Source organism: Pseudophryne corroboree, chromosome 7, assembly GCF_028390025.1.
Source record: "Pseudophryne corroboree isolate aPseCor3 chromosome 7, aPseCor3.hap2, whole genome shotgun sequence".
Lineage (NCBI taxonomy): Eukaryota > Metazoa > Chordata > Amphibia > Anura > Myobatrachidae > Pseudophryne > Pseudophryne corroboree.
The window spans coordinates 157949093-157957803 of NC_086450.1; the positions used below are offsets into that span (position 1 = coordinate 157949093).

At 43.2% G+C, this 8711-nt stretch overlaps 1 protein-coding gene across 3 annotated transcripts in view; it reads left to right on the plus strand.

The window, feature by feature from the left end:
- ARHGAP15 (Rho GTPase activating protein 15) overlaps positions 1 to 8711 on the plus strand; it is a 1201663-nt gene that overhangs the window by 458661 nt on the left and 734291 nt on the right. The window lies entirely within an intron of this gene.

Here is an 8711-nt window from a genome sequence, read left to right on the forward strand (position 1 = left end):
GACGGCATGGCGGTTGAACGCCAAATCGTAGCTGGGAAAGGTATTCCAGAGGAAGTCATCCCTACTCTAATAAAGGCTAGGAAGGAGGTGACGGCAAAACATTATCACCGTATCTGGAGGAAGTATGTATCTTGGTGTGAAGCCAAGAATGCTCCTACGGAAGATTTCCATCTGGGCCGTTTTCTCCGCTTTCTACAGACAGGAGTGGATATGGGCCTAAAGTTAGGCTCCATTAAGGTACAAATTCCGGCCCTATCAATTTTCTTTCAGAAGGAATTGGCTTCTCTTCCAGAAGTCCAGACTTTTGTAAAGGGAGTGCTGCACATCCAGCCTCCTTTTGTGCCCCCAGTGGTACCATGGGACCTTAACGTGGTGTTACAGTTCCTAAAATCTCACTGGTTTGAACATCTTCAAACGGTTGAATTAAAATTTCTCACTTGGAAGGTTGTCATGTTGTTGGCCTTGGCATCTGCAAGGCGGGTGTCCGAATTGGCGGCTTTATCTCACAAAAGATCCTATCTGATTTTCCATGTGGATAGAGCAGAGTTGAGGACTCGTCCTCAATTTTTGCCTAAGGTGGTTTCATCGTTCCATATGAACCAACCTATTGTGGTACCTGTGGCTACGGGTGACTTGCAGGATTCCAAGTCCCTTGATGTAGTCAGGGCCTTAAAAATTTATGTAGCCAGGACGGCTCGGGTTAGGAAAACAGAGGCACTGTTTGTCCTGTATGCAGCCAACAAGGTTAGCGCTCCTGCTTCTAAGCAGACTATTGCTCGCTGGATCTGTAACACGATTCAGCAGGCTCATTCTACGGCTGGATTGCCGTTACCAAATTCGGTAAAGGCCCAGTCCACTAGGAAGGTGGGCTCTTCTTGGGCGGCTGCCTGAGGCGCCTCGGCATTACAGCTTTGCCGAGCAGCTACTTGGTCGGGTTCAAACACTTTTGCTAAATTCTACAAGTTTGGTACCCTGGCTGATGAGGACCTCATGTTTGCTCAATCAGTGCTGCAGAGTCATCCGCACTCTCCCGCCCGGTCTGGAGCTTTGGTATAATCCCCATGGTCCTTACGGAGTCCCCAGCATCCTCTAGGACGTAAGAGAAAATAAGATTTTAAACCTACAGGTAAATCTTTTTCTTCTAGTCCGTAGAGGATGCTGGGCGCCCGTCCCAGTACGGACATATTTCTGCAAGGCTTGTATATAGTTCTTGCTTACATAAGGGTTATGTTACAGTTAAGATCAGTCTTTGGCTGATGCTGTTTTGTTCATACTGTTAACTGGTTGCGTATATTCCATGTTATACGGTGTGGATGGTGTGGGCTGGTATGAATCTTGCCCTTAGATTAACAAAAATCCTTTCCTCGTACTGTCCGTCTCCTCTGGGCACAGTTCTTTAACTGAGGTCTGGAGGAGGGGCATAGAGGGAGGAGCCAGTGCACACCCATCTAAAGTCTTTAGAGTGCCCATGTCTCCTGCGGAGCCCGTCTATACCCCATGGTCCTTACGGAGTCCCCAGCATCCTCTACGGACTAGGAGAAAAACATTTACCTGTAGGTTTAAAATCTTATTTTTTTCTTTGTTCCCGGCAATATTTGGGGAATTTGTTGGCAGCATGTGGGTAGCGTTTTAGTCTTTCAATAATTACATTTTTAGTTTAATTTTGTTTGCTTTTTCAGTTCCCTTCAACCAAGGAAGAATGGCAAGCTATCTCACAGCAATTTGAGGATCAGTGGAACTTTGCAAACTGTGGTAGCGCAGTAGACGGAAAACACGTTTGCATAATGCCGCCTTCTAATAGTGGGTCATACTATTTTAATTACAAAGGGTTTTTCAGTATAGTCCTTATAGCGGTTGTAAACGCCAACTACGAATTCCTTTTTGTAGACATAGGGAAAAATGGGAGAGTATCAGTTGGAGGTTCATTTGAGCATACCGAATTTCATAGAAAAATGGTCAGTAATTCTCTCAATCTTCCTTCTGCAAGTGAAACAAAGCATGGTTAAATGATGTGTTTGTTGCGGATGAGGCTTTTGCCTTACACCAAAACCTTTTGAAGCCCTACTCAAAGAGGGCACTTAATGCTGAAAGGCAAATATTCAACTACAGACTCTCAAGAGCTAGGTGTGTGGTTGAAAATGTATTTGGGATCCTGAGCAATAGGTTTCGCATTTTCCACTCAGCTATTAATTTGCGTATTGATAAAATTGATGTAGTAATACTGGCTTGTTGTGTTTTGCACAATTTTTTACGACGCAAAGCTATGTTATCACAACATGGAAATGCTCATTCTACTGATGATATTGGGAAGAGTAATAAAGTTCAGTCTATCTGGACACCACTAGCGTCAGGACCGATGTGACTACCCTCTGACCTTGCCAAAAAGAGCAGGGAAGAATACTTGGACTACTTTAATGGTGTTGGAGCGGTGTCTTGACAAAATCTTAATAGTAATTAAATGGGCCACTATAATGGTTTCTGTTGCCAACAGCTTTGTTTTTTCAATGTAGTTGTTATTTTCTAACTTCAAATGTTACTGTACCTTTCATTGTATTCAAGTACTGTATTTTTGCATAATATTGGGATATATATTGACTAGCTTTTCGGAAACTGCTGTCATCTAATGCTTAATTACTGGTCATTGCCTTAAAGCCATTCATAGGGTTAAAATATTTGATAATTAAAAATTGTAATTATACATCGTTTTTATTGTCTTTATTAACATTTAAAAAAACAAAACAATTGGGGCTAGTGCTGGTGTTTAAAAGCTCCATGGGGTGCACTAACCGGATGGCTGAGGCAGAGCATTGTGTCCAATCTTCTCCTTGCCTTGGAAGGCATCTTCCTGGGAGACTCATGGAGCAGCAGTATCCAGGGAAGAAGTTCAAGAGCTGGAGAGACTGTATGTGTGGGTCCTGGGAGACAAGCAGGAGCTGCAGCCAGTCACAGGGCAATAACAGAGGCAGGGCCAGTCCACCAGTTAGGGCCCCTTTTAAACATTACGCCAGGTAGAGCCCCTGTCACACATTACGGCAGGTAGAGTCCCCTTTTACACATTACGTCAGGTAGGGTCACCTTTTACACATTACATCACGTAGAGTCACCTTTTACACATTACAGTGGTGATAGAGAGATATTGGGTGATAGGTATAAATACACTGATATGTGTGTGCACTGGTGAGCTAGTATGCATGACTTAGTACAAACTGACAATAGTCTCCATATTAAATTTTTTTTAGGTAAAACACAAACGTTAAATACGGCACACACTGGACAGTGTCATGCCATGTAATCAGTATTCAATGACCACCTGACAATCACAACCCATGTTATGACATACATTAAAGATAGATCACCATTAAACTGAATAAGGAACTGAAATAAATGAGATGATAACAGTATGGGGCACAGGGTGACAACCATGCGGGATATATAACTACTGTACATAGCCTTGAATTATGACCTAGAAGTGGAGTCAGACACACCAGGTGGGGTAAAACAAATTATTGAGGATCTAGGTATACTAGAGGAATGGTCAAGAGTCTGGCAATTACAGTTTAATGCCAAAAAAATGCAAAATCATGCACTTGGGTCTCAAAAATCCTAAAGCTAAATATAGTATTAATGGCACTATACTGGAAACTACGGAGGAGGAAAGGGATCTAGGAGTCACTATTTCAGATGACTTAAAGGCAGGTAAGCAATGTAACAAGGCAATGAGGAAGGCTAGTCAGATGCTTGTCTGCATTGGGAGAGGAATCAGCAGCAGAAAGAAGTAATAATGCCACTGTATAGGTCATTGGTACGGCCTCATCTAGAATACTGTATTCAGTTCTGGAGGCCATATCTTCAAAAGGATATTAATACATTAGAAACTGTACAAAGGAGGGCAACTAAAATGGTGCATGGCCTACATCACAAAACATACCCAGAAGGACTAAGAAATCTCAATATGTATAGTTTGGAGCAGAGAAGGGAAAGGGGGGACATGATTGAAACTTTCAAATATATCAAGGGTTTTAACAAAGTCCAGGAGGGAAACATTCTCCAAATGAAGAGTAGCAATAGGACACGAGGACATGCACTGAGGCTGGAGGGGGGGAGGTTCAGGGGAAATTTGCGGAAAAATTATTTCACAGAAAGGGTAGTGGACAAGTGGAATAGCCTCCCATCAGAGGTGGTAGAGGCTAAGACAGTAGAGCAATTTAAACATGCATGGGATAGACATAAGGATATCCTTACAAAGAAATAAGGATCAAATAAGGTTAGAGATAAAAATAATGTAAAAAAAAAAGGGGGCATACTAGATGGGCCAAGTGGTTCTTATCTGCCGACAAATTCTATGTTTCTATGTTTCTATGTAAACTGACAGGACTGAGACAGGCTGGGGAGGTATGCTGAATACAGTACATGGCCCATGCACTGTATATGTAATGCAGTACAAACTACAAGGAAGTGTTGCTCCCATAGGATTCCATAGAGAGATAGTACATGCCTTGCTGTGTGTGTAGGGAACCTGTGCCTTCCCTGACAGTGGTGCCAGGACGTTGTGTTACATATGAGTAGCACTTAAGTGTAGCCGTTATACTGTATATATGATTTCCTGCTGTCAGTGCTCTGCCATGTAAGCGCTGATGTGCACGGTGTACATGCGGCTGAGCCTGGCTGTGGTACTCACAGTGAATTACTTGCTGCTGCCCCTGTTCAGTACCGGCCCCCGCTGATATCGCTGCCTCCTTGTGCACCGTGACCTGGGGCACAGTGCAGTTTGTTTGCTCCGACTCTTCATGACCCACCGCATGGATGCAGCGGTGCGGCTTCTTCCATCTGGCGCTCAACGCATCTGCGTACTTCGTGTAGGCGTCGGGCCTGAACAGAGGCATGCTGATTTAGGGGCATACATCCATGGAGATTGTTACAGAGGAAGGGGAGTCACCTCCTTGCTTCCCTCGATGGGAGACTGGGGCTTTCCCTGGTATGGACCTTGAATTTTATTCCATTTTAATATACCTATTATTCATAACCTCTATTTAAAATTCAAGTGTACACCTGTATGAGCATTTCTAAAAGCCATACTGTATTATGTATTGATGATATTTCATTATATAATTTAAAAAAAAAAACACATTTTTGAAACTCAAATATTTTTTATTCGTTTCCTTTCCAAAATGTTCGCAGAATTATTTTTTAATTAATATATGTAACAGATTTTTGTTCAAATGACTATTTGCTTGGTGTTCTGTGAAATATATATTGAACATTAGGACACATCGAACCATAAGTGTGTACTGAATTAACAAACTGCAAAATAGAAATGTATTCTATACAATTGTCAAAAATTTACATATATTAAAGTCATTTTTTTTTTATTTTCAAATATTTAATCTAAACACATTGTAAAGAGATAGTACCAATTAAAAGTTTGGACACACCTTCTCATTCAATGGTTTTTATTTATTTTCATTATTTTCTACAGTATAGATTAATACTGAAGACATTAAAACTATGAAAGTACACATATGGAATTATGTTGTAAACAAAAAAAAGTGTTAAACAAATCAAAATATGTTATATATTCCTCTTTGATGACAGCTTTGCATACTCTTGGCATTCTCTGAATCAGCTTCATGAGGTAGTGTCGCGGAATGGTTTTGAATTAACAGGTGTGCCTTGTCAAGAGTCAATCTGTGAAATTACTTGCCTTCTTAATGTGTTTGAGACCATCAATTGTGTTGTGCTGAGGTAGGGTTAGTACACAGTGGACACCCCTATTTGACTACTGTTGTAATCCATATTATGGCATAAACCACTCAACTCAGCAAAGAGAAACGACAGTCCATCATTACTTTAAGGCATGAAGGTCAGTCGATACTGAAAATTTAAGAACTTTGAATGTATACTCAAGTGCACTTGCAAAAACCATCAACCGCTGAAACTGGCTCTCATGAGGACCGCCCGAAGAAAGGAAGACCAAGAGTAACCTCTACTACAGACGATAAGTTCATTAGAGTTCCCTGCCTCAGAAACCGCTACTTAACAGCACCTAATATTAAAGCCCACATAAATTCTTCCCTGAGTTCAAATAGCAGACAAATCTCAAGATTAACTGTTCATAGGAGACTGCGTGAATCAGGCCTTCATGGTCGAATTGCTGCGAAGAAGCTACTACTGAGGATTAACAACAAGAAGAAGAGAATTGTTTGGGCCAAGAAACACAAGGAATGGACATTAGACCAGTGGAAAACTGTACTTTGGTCTGATGAGTCCAAATTTGAGATTTTTGGTTCCAACCGTCGTGTCTTTGTGAGACACAGAGAAGGTGAGCGGATGGTTTTTGCAAGTGCAGTTCCCACTGTGAAGCATGGAAGAGGCGTGATGGCGTGGGGGTGCTTTGCTGTTGACATTGTTGGTGATTTATTCAAAATTCAAGGCATACTTAACCAGCATGGCTACCACAGCATTCTGTAGCGCCATGCCATCCCATCTGGTTTTCGCTCACTGGGGCCATCATTAGTTTTTCAACAAGACAATGACCCCCAAACACACCTCCAGGCTACTTGACCAAGGGCTACTTGACCAAGAAGTAAAGTGATGGAGTGCTGCGTCAGATGACCTGGCCTCCACAATCACCCGACCTAAACCCAATTGAGATGGTTTGGGATGAGTCGGACCACAGAGTAAAGGAAAAGCAGCCAACAAGTGCTCAGCACCTCTGGGAACTCCTTCAAGACTGTTGGAAAACCATTCCAGGAGACTGCCTCATGAAGCTGATTGATAGAATGCCAAGCGTGTGCAAAGCTGTCATCAAAGCAAAAGGGGGCTACTTTGAGGAATCTAAAATACAGAACATATTTTGATTTGTTTTACACTTTTTTTTTACAACATAAAATTCCATATGTGTTCTTTTATAGTTTTGATGTTTTCAGTATTAATCGACAATGTAGAAAATAATAAAAATAAATAAAAACCATTGAATGAGAAGGTGTGTCCAAACTTATGACTGGTACTGTACAAAGAGTGCAATACATTATGTCATAGAAGGTATGTAATGTATATTAATGGCCAAAAATGTAAATAATCTCAATGGGGGAACATAATTTGTCCTCTGCGCCTCCTGCTGGGTGTCTTTAGGAATGGGCATCTATCGGAGATATTCAATAGTGGCTTCGTTCAGACGTCCATTACCAATTAGGGCACATGACGGGTCCAGGTTTAGCCGTGCACCGTGGCAAAACCTGTAAAATCTGCTTGTATGGGCATCAAAATTCTGCGTTAGGATGCCCAAACTGTGGACGTAACACTTTTTTACATGAGCCACCAGGGGATGCTAGAATAAATGTGACTGCTGCAGCTAATGGGTGTTTTTTGGAGAAACAATTGATTTGCTTATACATGCCTACTCCTTCAGACAGCCATCAGGTGGCGCACACCACAAATGAAAACCCCCCCAATGTCATACAATAATAAACATGAAACATACAGTATACAACATTTACTGTATCTGAACACAAAAACACAAAAAACTTTTTGGACAATTTTAGGTTATCAGTCAATAAAGACGGTATAATTGTAAGTGTAAAACATCTGTTACGTTAAGTAAGCTACTGGTATTAACACAAAGTGCTTTTTAACAACCTGAAAACTTCACATTGTGTTTCATGAAGTAAAATGCTGGTAAAATGCCCAGGGCAGGAAGGCCAACAGTCAGCATAGTAAATGTAAGTATACCATGGGGAGGAGTATGGGTCGTTGGGTTGACAGTCATTAGGTCAACCACTATTGGTTGACATGCATTAGGTCGACAGAGATATTAGGTCGACATGTCAAAAGGTCGACATGAGTTTTTTTTCTTTTTTTGGTGTCGTTTCCTTCGTAAAGTGACGAGGAACCCCAATTAGTGCACCGTGTCCCCTCGCATGGCTCGCTTCACTCGCCATGCTTCGGCCAAGGTGCCTCGCTCCGCTACCGTGTTGCTGGTGTGTCCCTCCTGTGCTGGCCGTGGCACCCGGTCTGAACAAGCAGCCCCTCCCACGCTTCACTTAGGAGGCTTACGCGTGTTGTCTGCAGCCCCCGAAGACACGGACACCCTGGACTGGGACACAATGATTTAATACACCTGCACACAGGGTTCCTGCCCCACCCCACGCGGCTGTGCTGAGGATCGCGATACTCACCTCACCTGTGCTGGCCGCTGCTCCTGCTGGTGTGTGCTTTCCGGGGAGATCGCGCTGGTGTGCCCCTCCTGTGCTGGCCGCGGCTCCCGGGCAGAACAAGCAGCCCTCCCGCGCTTCACTGAGGTGACTGCTGCATGTTGTCTGCAGCGCCCGAAGACATGGAAACCCTGGACTGGGACACATAATGTGCTGTGGATCGTGATACTCACCTCCTATGGATCCTGTCAGCTCTGTCCCACGCCGAAGCCAGGCTGCTGCTCCCATGCCAAAGCCAGGCTGCTGCTGCTCCCACACGAAGGATGATTTCCATAGGCCCGCCCATACAAGGTGACATCTTATCATGGTGGAGCGGGTCGGCCATACACACACAGCATCGTGGCAATATATCTAACGATATATTGCCAGTCGGCTGTGCAGCAGGGCCGACGCGATAGGTCTGTGGACGACGGAGTTCACAGACCTATCACTGGTACACACAGGTCGATGGACCAGCGATATATCGGGCGTTGAATAGAACAGCCGATATATCGGCCAGTG